General features: G+C 43.4%; 1 protein-coding gene across 4 annotated transcripts in view; it reads left to right on the top strand.

Annotated features, from left to right (window-relative positions):
• The first annotated feature begins 186 nt into the window (after positions 1-186).
• The window catches only part of ANKIB1 (ankyrin repeat and IBR domain containing 1), a 91,741-nt gene continuing 79,307 nt past the window's right edge, over positions 187-12,620 (top strand). For 3 of the 4 annotated variants that reach the window (XM_040589094.1, XM_040589095.1, XM_040589092.1), the window contains exon 1: positions 187-285. The gene's annotated coding sequence lies outside the window, so the exon portion shown is untranslated. Of the gene's footprint in view, positions 286-454; positions 551-12,620 lie in introns of those variants that run through there. The other variant, XM_040589093.1, reaches the window with a different exon arrangement.

Here is a 12,620-nt window from a genome sequence, read left to right as displayed (position 1 = left end):
AGCCGCCGCCGAACAAAGGAGCAGCGACACAGCGGCAGCCGCAGCGCCCTGCCTGCGCGGAGGGAGCCTCGCCGCCGGGCGGGCACTCTCCACCGCTTCAGCCGCTGAGTGACGGCCCCGGCTGCCCGCGGCCGGAGCCCCGGCGGAGCGGGCACTCCAGAGGGCGCCGTATCAGGAGCGAGGCGCGGGAGAAGCGGAGGGGAGCAGCCGCTGAGCAAATGGAGGCGCTGGGTGGCGGGCGCGGAGGCGCCGGGAAGGGCCGAGGAGAGCCCCTGTGAGGAGCCGGTGAGTACCCCGCAGCGCTGGCAGCGATCCCGGCGCCGCCCGCGGAGGCTCGGGCGGGGTCCGCGGGGCTGCGAGGGGCGAGGCCGGAGGAATCGGGCCGCGGGCGCAGCCGGGGGGCTTTGCACATCTGGGCGTCGGCAGCCGCTCGCATCGCGGGTGGGGCGGGCCGGGAGGCGGCTCCGAGAGCTCCTCGGCGCCGTCGCCAGGCTGGGGGAGCGGAGCGGAGCAGGGGAGGCGAGAGCAGCGTTAGCGCCGGCGAGCGGAGGTAAACACGCAGCAGGTTATCGAGGCTGGCTGCCTGTGTCGGGCCGGCCCTCGGCAGCGCGGGCCCCGGTGGGCGGCGGGCTGTGGGGAAGCGTAATGGTGGGAGGCGGCGGCCGCCGGTCTGGGTTGTTTACGGGGGGGAGAGGCCGCCGCCGTCCCGGTGTCTCGCCCGCAAGCCGGCCGGGTGCGGGGCGCTCGGCAGCGGCAGCCCCGGGGCGGCGGGGCTCCCTCGGCCGGCGGCGGTGGAAAGTTTGGAGCTGCCCGATGTCGTGGCTTCAGCCAGCTCCCGCTGTTGAGCTCCTGCCCGCCGTGTCGGTAGCCTGGAAATGCTGCCTTGAAGGCAGAAGGGAAAAAGTGCGAGCGGCCGGAACGGGAGCATGTGCTGCTGCTGCTGGGGGGCCGTGGCGACGGAGCCTGGCTCCAGGGCTGGGTGACGCCGTCCGGAGCCGTCTGTCCTGAGAGAAACCGGATGCTCGCGAGCTCGTATCCTAATTTTCATTTTGATTTTCTCAGAGTAAAATTTGAGTCTTGATACTGTAACACTTTTATTTAAGTAGCAGCGTCACTCTCCAGGCATGTCTAAACACGTACTGGCGTTTTCGGCTACTTTTGAACATTAAGAACCTTGACAATTCAGGATTGCTCAGTCTGCCTTTTATTTACAGTTCAGACGGTATGCAGACGAAACGTGGAGTCACAAAAACAGGCTCTGCAGAGTAAGGCACTAATACCACAGCTTAAATTGTCTCCCCCCCACCCCATTACTAACCATTGTTGATTGTGCTTTCTTCTTTGAGTGCATTTCTGTGCTTACAAGTTTCAGAAAAAGAGGTTTAGTTGTAGATGTAACATCAGTAGGTGTGCTGTAATTTAAGCGTGTTCCCTAAAGAGACTGCTTTTGAGAGAATTATTAGCTGTGGAGGTTAGCAAGGAAAGAGATTGTGTCTTCCTTACATGTTTTATTCTTACTTTCATCTCTTTGATTTTCACTATGAAGCTTGGTGGATTAATTTCTCTTAAATCTATCTTGAGTACAGGAAAAAATACTCTTCTTCCTTGGGGGGGGGGGGGGGGGGGGGAAGGCTTTAGTTAGATGGGACACAACAGCATTTTTCAACTTCTGAGAACATGTGGCTTATTTATTTGAGGTGCCGACACAGAAGTGAAGTAGTAGAATTTATAGCAACTTCCCCCACCCCCCCACCCCGGGACGTGTAAAAGGTAAAATGACAGTCCTTACAAATAAGAGACCAATTTACAGAAGAGGCTTCTGGAAACTTTAATTCCAAGACTTTCTGTGGTCCTGTATTCAAGCAAATTCCTTCTCTAACAAATTTTGTCCTTAAACAGAAGAATAAAATACTTTAACAGTGCAATATATTGTTCCTGAATAAAAATATTCCTAGAAATCTACTAAAAAACCTAAATTATGTTGGTGGTGCCAACGTATTTATATACATATATATATTTATATATATGCATCCCGAGAATATTGTGAATGAAAATTAAAAAAAAAACAACAACCAAAAGAACAACAGCGGCACTGTTACAATAATAGCATCAGTAATCAAAATAGAAAAATTAAACAAGTAAGTTTTATGCATTCCCTTTAATTTTAACTTGTGCCATACACATCTAGGTTGCACTGGGTATGTACATATATGTACATGATTAGGCCTCTTTGAAAGAAATACTGAGTTTCCTAGACTTAGTTTTATATTGTATGTAAGTTTACATATACCTGCTTGTTATATCAGGCATATACGCTCCAGGAAATTAAAGGAAACTAAACACATACATTTAAAAGGGAGTGTCTTCTCCAGCTGTCAGCTTTTGTTTAATGGAACAACTATAAAGAAATGGTTTTAGAAAACTATGTAAGACCTTGTTAACCCAACAGCTGATTTAATCTGTCCTCAGCAGTTTCTCACCCACTGGTCTGTGACACCTCTGCTGTAATTGATTACCACTACATTGCTTTTTATTTCAGTAATAGAGCTTTGTTTATTAATTATTAACTAGTTTGTCTAGCAGGGTTTGTGGTGATTTTTTTTTTTTAGTGGGGTGGGTTTTTTTTAGCTTGTTTGTGTTTTTTTAGTTCTTGTTTTGGTTTTTTATTTGTGATTTTGGGTTGATTCTTTTGTTTGGTTGGGGTTTTTTTGGTTTTAGCTTTGCTGTTTAGATGTCATGTAGTTACTGTTACCTGACTAGTTAATTAACTTCACCTTGGAATCTGAAAACTTAAAGTTGTTCTCTGCAGTTATCACTGTTGAAGTTTTGTAGCCTTTGCTAAGGTTACTCATGCCAGTAAGAAAATAGTGAAGCTGGAGGTTACAAATACATGTGCTGAACCAGTTTATGTTTCCAATCACATTACTGTAGTTCCATAGTTGGTAATGATACATAGCAAAGAGAGATCTGTTTTGCTTGAAGAGCAACCCTGTGGAAATTGTGAAATGTTCAAAAAGACAGAGGCAGTTGTGTTTTCAACACCATCATCATCAGACAAGAAACTTACTGTTTTCCCTCTCTCCTCCCAAGGCCGCATGCTTTTCTGTGGAGTGTTATTGAAATCACACATGTATAAATTTTAGGGGTAAAGGATATTTCATGCAAGATTACATTACATTAAAAATTCCAGCCAGAGAAGTCTGTGACGTTTAAAACCTGCTAGTTTTCTTCAGAACCACTAAATGTCTTCCAGATTTAAAGTGGAACTAGTAAAAATAGTTTTCACTTGCCATTTTGCAAAGCTAAGCATGAGGTCCTCCACCTGGGCTGAGGCAATCCTAGTGTCAATACAGACTGGGAGATGAATGGATTGAGAACAGCCTTGCGGAGAAGGATTTGAGGATACTGGTGGATGAAAAATTGGACATGAGTGGGTAACGTGCTCTTGCAGCTCAGAAAGCCAACCATATCCTGGGCTATGTAGAAAGAAGAATGGCCAGCTTGTCAAGGGGGACAGTTCTCGCCTCTGCTCTGTGTCCAGCTCTGGAGCCCCAAACGTAAGAAAGATGTGGACCTGTTGGAGAAAGGCTGAGAGAGTTGGGGTGGCTCAGCCTGGAGCAGAAAAGGCTCCAGGGAGACCTTGTTGCAGCAGCCTTTCGGTATTTAACAGGGGCTTTATGAGAAGGACGGAGAGAGAGTTTTTACCGAGGCCTGTAGTGACAGGGCAAGGGGCAATGGTTTTAAACTGCAAGAGGGTGGATTTGGATTGGACATAAGGAAGACCTTTTTTATGATGAGGGCAGTGAGACACTGGAACAGGTTGCCCAGAGAAGTTTTAGGTGCCCCATGATTAGAAGTGTTCAAGGTGAGGCTGGAGAGGGCTTTGAGGAACCTGATGTACTGAAAGATGTCTTTGTCTGTGGAAGGAGGGTTGGACATGATGATCTTTAAAGGTCCCTTCCAACCCAAGCCATTCTGTGATTTTGCCCTAAGGAATAATAGATTGTCTTCTCTAGTGTCAGTGAAATAGTATGTTTTGCATTGCAGAAACTCTTAATTTATGGTTTTTTATGTATATGTGCATTCATTTATCTCCTCATCTCAAAAAATGCTCGGCGTGCTGTACAAGTAAATGTAGCAACAGCAGGATATCTTCAGTTTATTAGTCCAAAAATCACTTGGCGAAAGATAGATCCTAGTTAGTTGCTTTGTGGTTTTTTAACTGTTTTCTGAATTTCCTTTACCCTCCATGCTTTAACAGTATAGTCCTTACTTTCTGCTTCTTTTTTTTTTTAGTCTGACATTACCTTAAATTATACTATGAAAATACAAAGAAATTAAATAAGTCTTTGTGTAAAATCAGCCAGGGTTTTTTCTTCTACTGATGTGTCGAGGTGGTCTGAAGGAGTCCTTGTTAGTTCTCCGATCCTCTTTCTGTATTCTTGTTTTTAGTAATAAAAAGTAATTTTCAGAAGTGCAATCATCTCATATATTATGTAGGTTAATATTTCAAGTTCACATTTATGTGTATCCTTAAGTCTCCTGTTTTCCAAACAAAAGAATTGCCGTGCTTTTAGGTAAGGCAAACACATCTTTTGACCTAGAGCTAATTTGTTGTACTGCTAGTATCCTTGAATTTTCTTTAAGGGTTTTTGTTGGAGTTGCTTAAGAGATATTTTCATGTAGTGGTTTTGCTTTGATTTATGTTTTAAAGCACATAAATTCTGAACTCTGACTGTTGAAGGATAATTGCAGTAAAAATACAGTAACGGGTTGTAAATGGATTACTGCAGGGAACTGGAAGGGCTTCTCTGCTGAATGCCTGGGATCCTTCCTGGCTCAGATGGCTTTATGGAGCAGCTGCGTGACAGTGTTATCTGTATAGTTCCTCTTGGAACCTTTCTTGTTCAGTTCTGTTCTGATAAGGAAGAGGAAGGGCCAAAATGAATTCTCTAAAAGTAAATTTTATGTTGGTGTATAAACTTGCACCTAGGAACGAATGTTTGCACACAGCTTGCAGCATGGTAATGTTATTCTTTGACAATAAGTTAGTGTAGTTTAAATATTACATCATGAGAACTAAGGCAGTGTATCATTAATTACATATAAAATGGTTCTTATGTGCAGGCTTCTATGTTGGAGAAAACTTTATTAAATTACTTGGGGATTCTTCCTACTTAAGGGAGTTTCCCAGTGGTTTGTGCTTACTGTTCTGACATACCTGAAAAACTTAAAGGGCACATGATACGGAGGATTCCCTAACCTCTCCCTGCCCAGCTGAACACAGTGACTTAAGGAATAGGGGCAATGGCAACAAGTTTCTGCCTGGCACAGCAGCAAGCACATCTCCTGTGTGACTACCCCACCTTCCCAGGTGCCTGTGTGCAATATGTGTGAGGCTCTGCAAGTGGAACTGAACAGTAATGAGGATGATGGTGTATCTAGCTTGGAGGTGTCACCAGGGTTAAGTCTGCCTATACCCTGCAGCAAAACTGCTCCCATAAAGAAAAAAAGACAGATCATTGTTGTAGGAGACTCCCTTTTGAAAGGAACAGAAGGCCCAGTGTCCAGACTGGACCCCACTTCTTAGGGAAGTCTGCTGCCTCCCTGGGGCCAGTGTTAAAGATATGAAGAGAAAGCCTCCTACCCTGGTACAGCCCTCAGATTATTATCCATTATTGATTTTTCAGGAAGGCAGGGATGAAGTTAGAATTAGGGCTTATCTGCTCAAAAAGATGGCAGGATCAATAGCCCAACTGAAGTGCATCTACACCAATGCATGCATATGGGCAATAAATAGGAGGAGTTGGAAGCCATTGTGCAGCAGGAAAACTAGGATATAGTTGCCATCATGGAAGAATGGTGGGATGACTCACATAACCGGAGTGCTGGAATGGATGGCTCTAAATCTAGAAGGGATCGGCAAAGAGAGAGAGACAGTGGGTAGCCCCTCATGTTTTGATTGTCTAGAGCTTGACTATGGTGATGATGGGGTTGAGCGTTTATGGGTATTAACTGGGGAAGGCCAACGAGACAGATATCATGGTGGGAGTCTGTTATAGACCACTGAACCAGGATGAAGAGGCAGATGAAATAATTTTTCAAGGAGCTAGGGGAAGTCTCACAATTGCTAGCCCTTGTTCTTGTGGGGGACTTAGTTTACCAGATGTCTGCTGAAAATGCAATGCAGTAGAGAGGAAACGGTCTAGGAGGTTCCTGAAGTGTGTGGAAGATACCTGCCTGATACAGCTGGTGAGGAGCCAACTAGGGAGGGCACCCCATTGGACCTGTGGTTCACGAGCAGAGCACGACTTGTGGGTGATGTGATGGTTGGAGGCTGTCTTGGGCACAGCCATAGTGAAATGATAGAGCTTTCAGTTCCTGGAGAAGTAAGGAGGGGAGTCAGCAGAACTACTACTTTGGACTTCCAGAGGGCAGGTTTAGGGGCCTGGTTGACAGAGTCCCTTGGGAGGCATTCCTGAAGGGCAAGGGGTCCAGGATGGCTGGACATTACTCGAGAAGGAAATCTTAAAGGTGCAGGAGCAGGCTGTCCCCATGTGCCGAAAGATGAGTTGGAAGGAAAGAAGACTGGCCTGGGTAAACAGAGAGCTTTGGCTGGAATGGGGGGGGGGGGGGGGGGGGCGGAAGAGAGTTGGTGACCTATGGAAGAAGGGGCAGGCAACAACTCTGGAGGATTATAAGGATGTCATGAGGTTATGGGGAGAAAATTAAATGGCCAAAACCCAACTAGAACTTAATCTGGTTACTGCTGTAAAAGACAATTAAAATAATTTATGAATAATCTATAAATATAACTAGCAATAAAAGGAGGGCCAAGGAGCATCTCCATCCTTTATTGGATGTGGGAGGAAACTTAGTGACAAAGGACCTTTTTCCTCAAAATGCTGAGGTACTTAATACCTTCTTTCCCTCAGTCTTTAATAGTAAGACCAGTTATTCTTGGGGTACCCAGCCCCTTGAGCTGGAAGACGGGGATGGGGAGCAGAATGAAGCCCCCATAATCCAAGGGGGAATGGTCAGCAACCTGCCACACCACACAGGCACGCGCAGGTCTATGGGGCCAAATGGGATCCTACCAAGGGTACCGAGGGAGCTGGCAGAAGTGTTCACCAAGCCATGTTCAATCATCTGTCTGCAGTTCTGGCTAACTGGGGAGGTCCCAGTTGGCTGGAAGTCAGCAAATGTGACTCCCACTTACAAGAAGGGCTGGAAGGAGAATCTGGGAACTACAGGCCTGTCAGCCTGACCTTTGTGCCAGAGAAGGTTATGGAGCAGATGATCCTGAGTGCCGTCATGTACAGGACAACCAGGTGATCAGGTCCAGGCAGCCTGGGTTTATGAAAGGCAGGTCCTGCTTGATGAACCTGATCTCCTTCTGTGACAAGGTGACCTCCCCAGTGGATGAGGGGAAGGCTGTGGATGTTGTCTACCTAGACTTTAGTAAAGCCTTTGACACCGTTTCCCACAGCATTCTGCTGGAGAAACTGGCTGCTCATGGCTTGGACGGGCATACTTCATGCTGGGTAAAAAGCTGTCTGGATGGCTGAGCCCAAGGAGTGGTGGTGGATGGAGTTACATCCAGTTGGTGTCTGGTCACAAGTGGTGTCCCCCAGGGCTCAGTATTGGGGCCATTTCTTTTTAGTATCTTTATTGACTATCTGGATGAGGGCATCAAGTGCACCCTCAGTAAGTCTGCAGAGGACATCAAGCTGGGGGGCAGTGCTTATCTGCTGGAGGGCAGGAGGCTCTGCAGGGGGGTCTGGGCAGGCCGGGCCAATGGGCCAAGGCCAGTTGTATGAGGTTCAACAAGGCTCAGTGCCGGGTCCTGCACTGGGGGCACAACAACCCCACGCAGCGCTACAGGCTGGGGAAAATGGCTGGGAAGTGCCTGGTGGGAAAGGACCTGGGGGTGCTGGGTGACGGCCGGCTGCACACGGGCCAGCAGTGTGCCCAGGGGGCCAAGGGGGCCAGCAGCATCCTGGCTGGTGTCAGAAACAGTGTGGCCAGCAGGGCTGGGGAAGTGACTGTCCCCCTGTACTGGGCACTGGTGAGGCCGCACCTCGAACACTGTGTTCAGCTTTGGGCCCCTCACACCAAGGGGGACGTTGAGGTGCTGGAGCGTGTCCGGAGAACGACAACAAAGCTGGTGAAGGGTCTGGAGCACAAGGCTTATGAGGGAACTGGGGTTACTTAGCCTGGAGAAAAGGAAGCTCAGCAGGGTACCTTATTGTTCTCTACAACTACCTGAAAGGAGTTTGTAGCAAGGCGTCAATCTCTTCTCCTATGTAACAAGCAACAGGACAAGAGGAAGTGGCCTCGAGTTGCACCAAGGAAGGTTTAGATTGGATAGTATGAAAAATTTCTTCACTGGAAGGGTGGTCAAGCATTGGAACAGGCTGCCCAGGGACATACTTGGGTTACCATCCATGGAGATGTTTAAAGGACATGTAGATGTGGCATTTAGGGACATGATTTAGTGGTGGACTTGGCAGTGCTGGGTTAACAGTTGGACTCAATAATCTTAAAGGTCTTTTCCAACCTAAAGGATTCTATGATTTTAACTTCCATGGTGTCGTCTGCCCCCATAGCATTCTGGAAAGTAGAAACTTGGTTATTGGTTGCTACTTCTCTATATCTCTTTGCTGCACTTAAGTTTTCCTTTTCTCCCCAACAGAAATAACAACAACAAATGTAGTTGTGCTGTTTTTACATATACTTTTATTGTGAAAATGGCACCCCAGAAGCATACAAGTAAATAAACCCAAGGAGACTTTTGGAAATACTGCAGTCACCAAGTTCCATGGAATAAGGACTGTTATGTGGTAGCCAAATGGTGTATGTTAATTTCAAAGGAGTATTTTTAAACTGCTTTGAACCATTTAGTCCTTGATTTATAATAAAGACCGTGGTCAAAAATACAATTTAGGCATTTCCAGGTTACTGTGGTATTTGCTAGAATGATCTGAAATTCTCCTATATTTACAGTTGATAGTCTGTAAGGCATATGCATAACCCTCTCTCGCTTACAGCATTCTGAAACAAAGCATGATTTAGAGGAAAAAATAAAGAGTGATCGATTTCTGGATCATCTGCCAGACTGTATACAATGCAAGTCAGTTTAAGAATCTTGACTTGTAGAAATAGGACAATAAGCTTTGAAACCCAAAAGAATCTAGAGAGAGTTGTTTTGCTATGGAAGAGATCGATTGGTTGTAGGTTATTCTCTGTATTAAGCAGGAAAGTAAATCACTTGTATACCTCCTAAATATAGCTTTAAGAAATTACTGTAAATTTGGGCCATTTTTCAGTAACGTGGAGTAAGTTCTTAAATACGTGTGGCATTTTTTTTCAAGAGTCATTATCAGAGGTAGGGAGATAATAAACACTTATTAAAGAAAAGGTCCATTGCTTATTTTCAAATTCTGGATTAACTTCAGATACTAAAATATGTTTCATGGAGGCAGACTTTTTTCCTTCATGTAGTGTATTTAAATCTGATGCATTTAAATCCTTTTCCATTTATGCAAGTTAAGAAAAGTGTAACTTGTAAGAGTTTTGGTTTTTTCCTTGGACCATGATTGCTACTACTGTTGAGGTTTGTGTCATTTCTCTTCTGTACAGTGTCTCTCCCATATCTTGTAGTAGCTGCTTTACCTTGGTGTTGTGTTGGTGTTTCCTCTGTATTTATTTATATAGTGTTCTAGCTTCTGAATATTTATTCCTATTTTTCTTGCTTTTCTTCTTTCTATCCTTTCCCCCTTATTTTTTCAATTATTTTGTGTTTCATTTTTGTTTTATACCTCATGAAGCAAAGGTTTTTTTTCTTCTGTTGACAGCATGAATGCCTTGTAGCTTTGATCTGCTCTTGTAAAACATTTTTGTAGAGTCAGGACTGTCTTCAGCATTATCTGCTGTGATAATGTCTCATATGCTGTTTTATACTTAGCTGTTGCCTCTGTCTTGTGAAGTTAATTGAATGGGTGACACCTTTTAGAGACACTATGGTGTTGAGGGTTTGGTTTTTTTCTGTTTGTTTGGGCTTTTTTTAACCACCATCAATGATTTGGCAATTCTATACAAGTAGAAATTCTAAACAGTTCTTAGCAGTTTAAAAAATAGAGACACAGTCTTGTGGACACTGTGAAGCAAAGCACTATCAAGAAGTGAGATAAACTAAGGGGAAATTAAGTCAAATGGGCAAGTTTTTATGTGAATACCAACCTGAATGAATATATAACTGTAATTCACATAGAATTAAAGTTTATAAAGAGGAAAACATAATTTTGTATTGACTTAGACTCCAATAGATGATGTCAGCCAGGGGTAACCACTGAGATAACTTACTTGAAGAGTGTTAAAAGGATGATTGTGGCTAATTGTGAAAGTTCTTACCCAGTTTAATTCTGTCGTTATTGTCTTTAAAAGTTAGAATACTGACTTTTGAAAAATGTGTTACAGGAGTATTGGCGATACCCCCCCACCTTTTTTTTTTGTTTGTTTGTTTGTAAATGAAAGATGACTTGAGGAAGGATACAGGTTTGGGGGTTTCAAAGCTGTTTCTGGGAAAATACACTTAAAGGTAACATATATAATGCTGTTTATGTATATACTAATGGCAAGTTTCTTGACTGTTTTATATACTCTGTATTCAACTGCATTTAAATGTAAACATAAGTAGGAAACTGATTCTCTGATCTGCCCCAAGTCCTTCACTTCTAATCAGTCTTCTTGGAATTTAGCATAGAAAAGAACAAGTTTTTTCTAGTTTATAAATATAATTCCACTTTAAAAACAGGCCCTGCTTATTCTTATAGCAGGTACTTTAAGTAATTTTAGGAACATTTTTGTTTGTGTTTAGCCGGTTTCGGTGCTGATGATGGTAAATTACTACAAATAACTTAGTGGATAAAATTGTTTTTGTTATATTTATTAGTTTGAGATGTGTTTACAGTCCACTTAAGATCTCCTTTGCAAGGAGCTTTCACAGATATTAATTGGGGTAGCAACTCTACACCCCACCCCACCCCCTTTATTTCAAGTGGATTTCTAATTGGAATTTTGAAGGCAAAGTTAAAAATTATGAGAAAAGATCATGATATGTATTTATCTTTGGTTTTCCACTGCCATTACATTAAATACTGGTCCTGTTATAATTTATCATGGACTTAAGAACAGGAATTTTAGGGCTGTTGTAATTTTACTAATGAACTGTTCTCTGTACTGAAGGTTTGGTTGTTACAGTACTGCTGTGGTATGCAGTTGTGTGTTTTTATTATTATTAGCTACTATGTGTGTAAGATATAAGAATAATATATGCAAGGCTAGATGCACATCAGTACTGATTTTCGGCAGTAGCAACCTGTAAATGCTGTTGCAATGGACTTTTCCTCTGAAATGTCCTTTTTCTTATTACCTTGCCTGTACATTACTTGCAGAATTGTTATTTTTTGAGGATTTTTTAAAATCCAGGTGGCTCTGCTGTGTCCTAGATCTCTAAGCAGCTGGGGAACAAGCAAATGTATTAATCTCCAGTTAACTCTCTTATTATGTTGAAAGACTATGTGTAGAAACGTCCTGGCAGAGTAGAGCCCAGAAAATATATTGTTAGTTTGTCAAAATGGTGAATTTCACTGATGTTTTGAAAAAACCAAAAAAGCGTGTAGCTACTACAAACCAGAGTTCCAGCTGTGCTAATAATGCAGGTTAAATGTTTTAATGTTTTTAAGAACTTACTGACTGATGCGGTTTCATTCATGTTTACTAAATATTGAAGTTACCTCTGTACCCACAAGGTGAGGATCTTGGTATTTTAAAGCTCAGATCTTGAGACACAGCTGTATAGCAGACTTCACAATAGCAGAACATGTGGTTCTTAGGCAATGATTTGACACATTTCTTCTGTAGAAATAGTTCTACTACAAAGTTGTAATACCAAATAATCTAGGGCTATGCAGCATTGTGAGTTATATACAGTTCTAAGAGAAAGGAATTGTTCTTAATGGAAGAACTCCAGCTGCATTTTCTGAAAGCTTGTGTATGAAGGCGCACAACCTGCGGTACTGAGACATTACTAACAGCTCTGTGGCTTATTGCAGTACAAAGATACAACGGCTCTTAATTTAGGCCCTCTTCCCTGACTTCTTGAGTCACTGACACAGATACTTCATGTATTTAGTTCTCCATATTTAGAAGGATGTTTTGGAGAGAAATCTTTCATTGGAGCTTTTTCAATGAGTCACCAAGTGCAAACTGGCCATTAAAAAAAAGACTGAAGAGGCTTTATTTGGTGGCTTGTGTACTGAAATGCAAGTTCTTTGTAACGTCCCATTTACCAACCTGTTAATTAGTTAACGTTAAACAACATGGAATTCCTTTATCCTTTTCAGGACATGGTAATTAATACTCAGTAAAATTAAATAGTGCAGTTTTCCATTTATAACCTTCATTAGCTATCTGCATGAGGCGATGGAATCAGCAAGCTTGTTGGTGACACCAGGTTGTGTGCTGGAGGGCAGGGCTGCTTTTCTGAAGGACTTCAGCAGGCTGGAGAAATGGGCTGACAAGAACCTCATGGTGTTCAACAGCATCTGAAAATTGAA

The sequence above is a fragment of the Falco naumanni genome, chromosome 4 (assembly GCF_017639655.2).
Source record: "Falco naumanni isolate bFalNau1 chromosome 4, bFalNau1.pat, whole genome shotgun sequence".
Taxonomy (NCBI): Eukaryota; Metazoa; Chordata; class Aves; order Falconiformes; family Falconidae; genus Falco; species Falco naumanni.
Note: the sequence above shows the minus strand (reverse complement) of the source record. Positions and strands in the feature narration are given on the sequence as shown.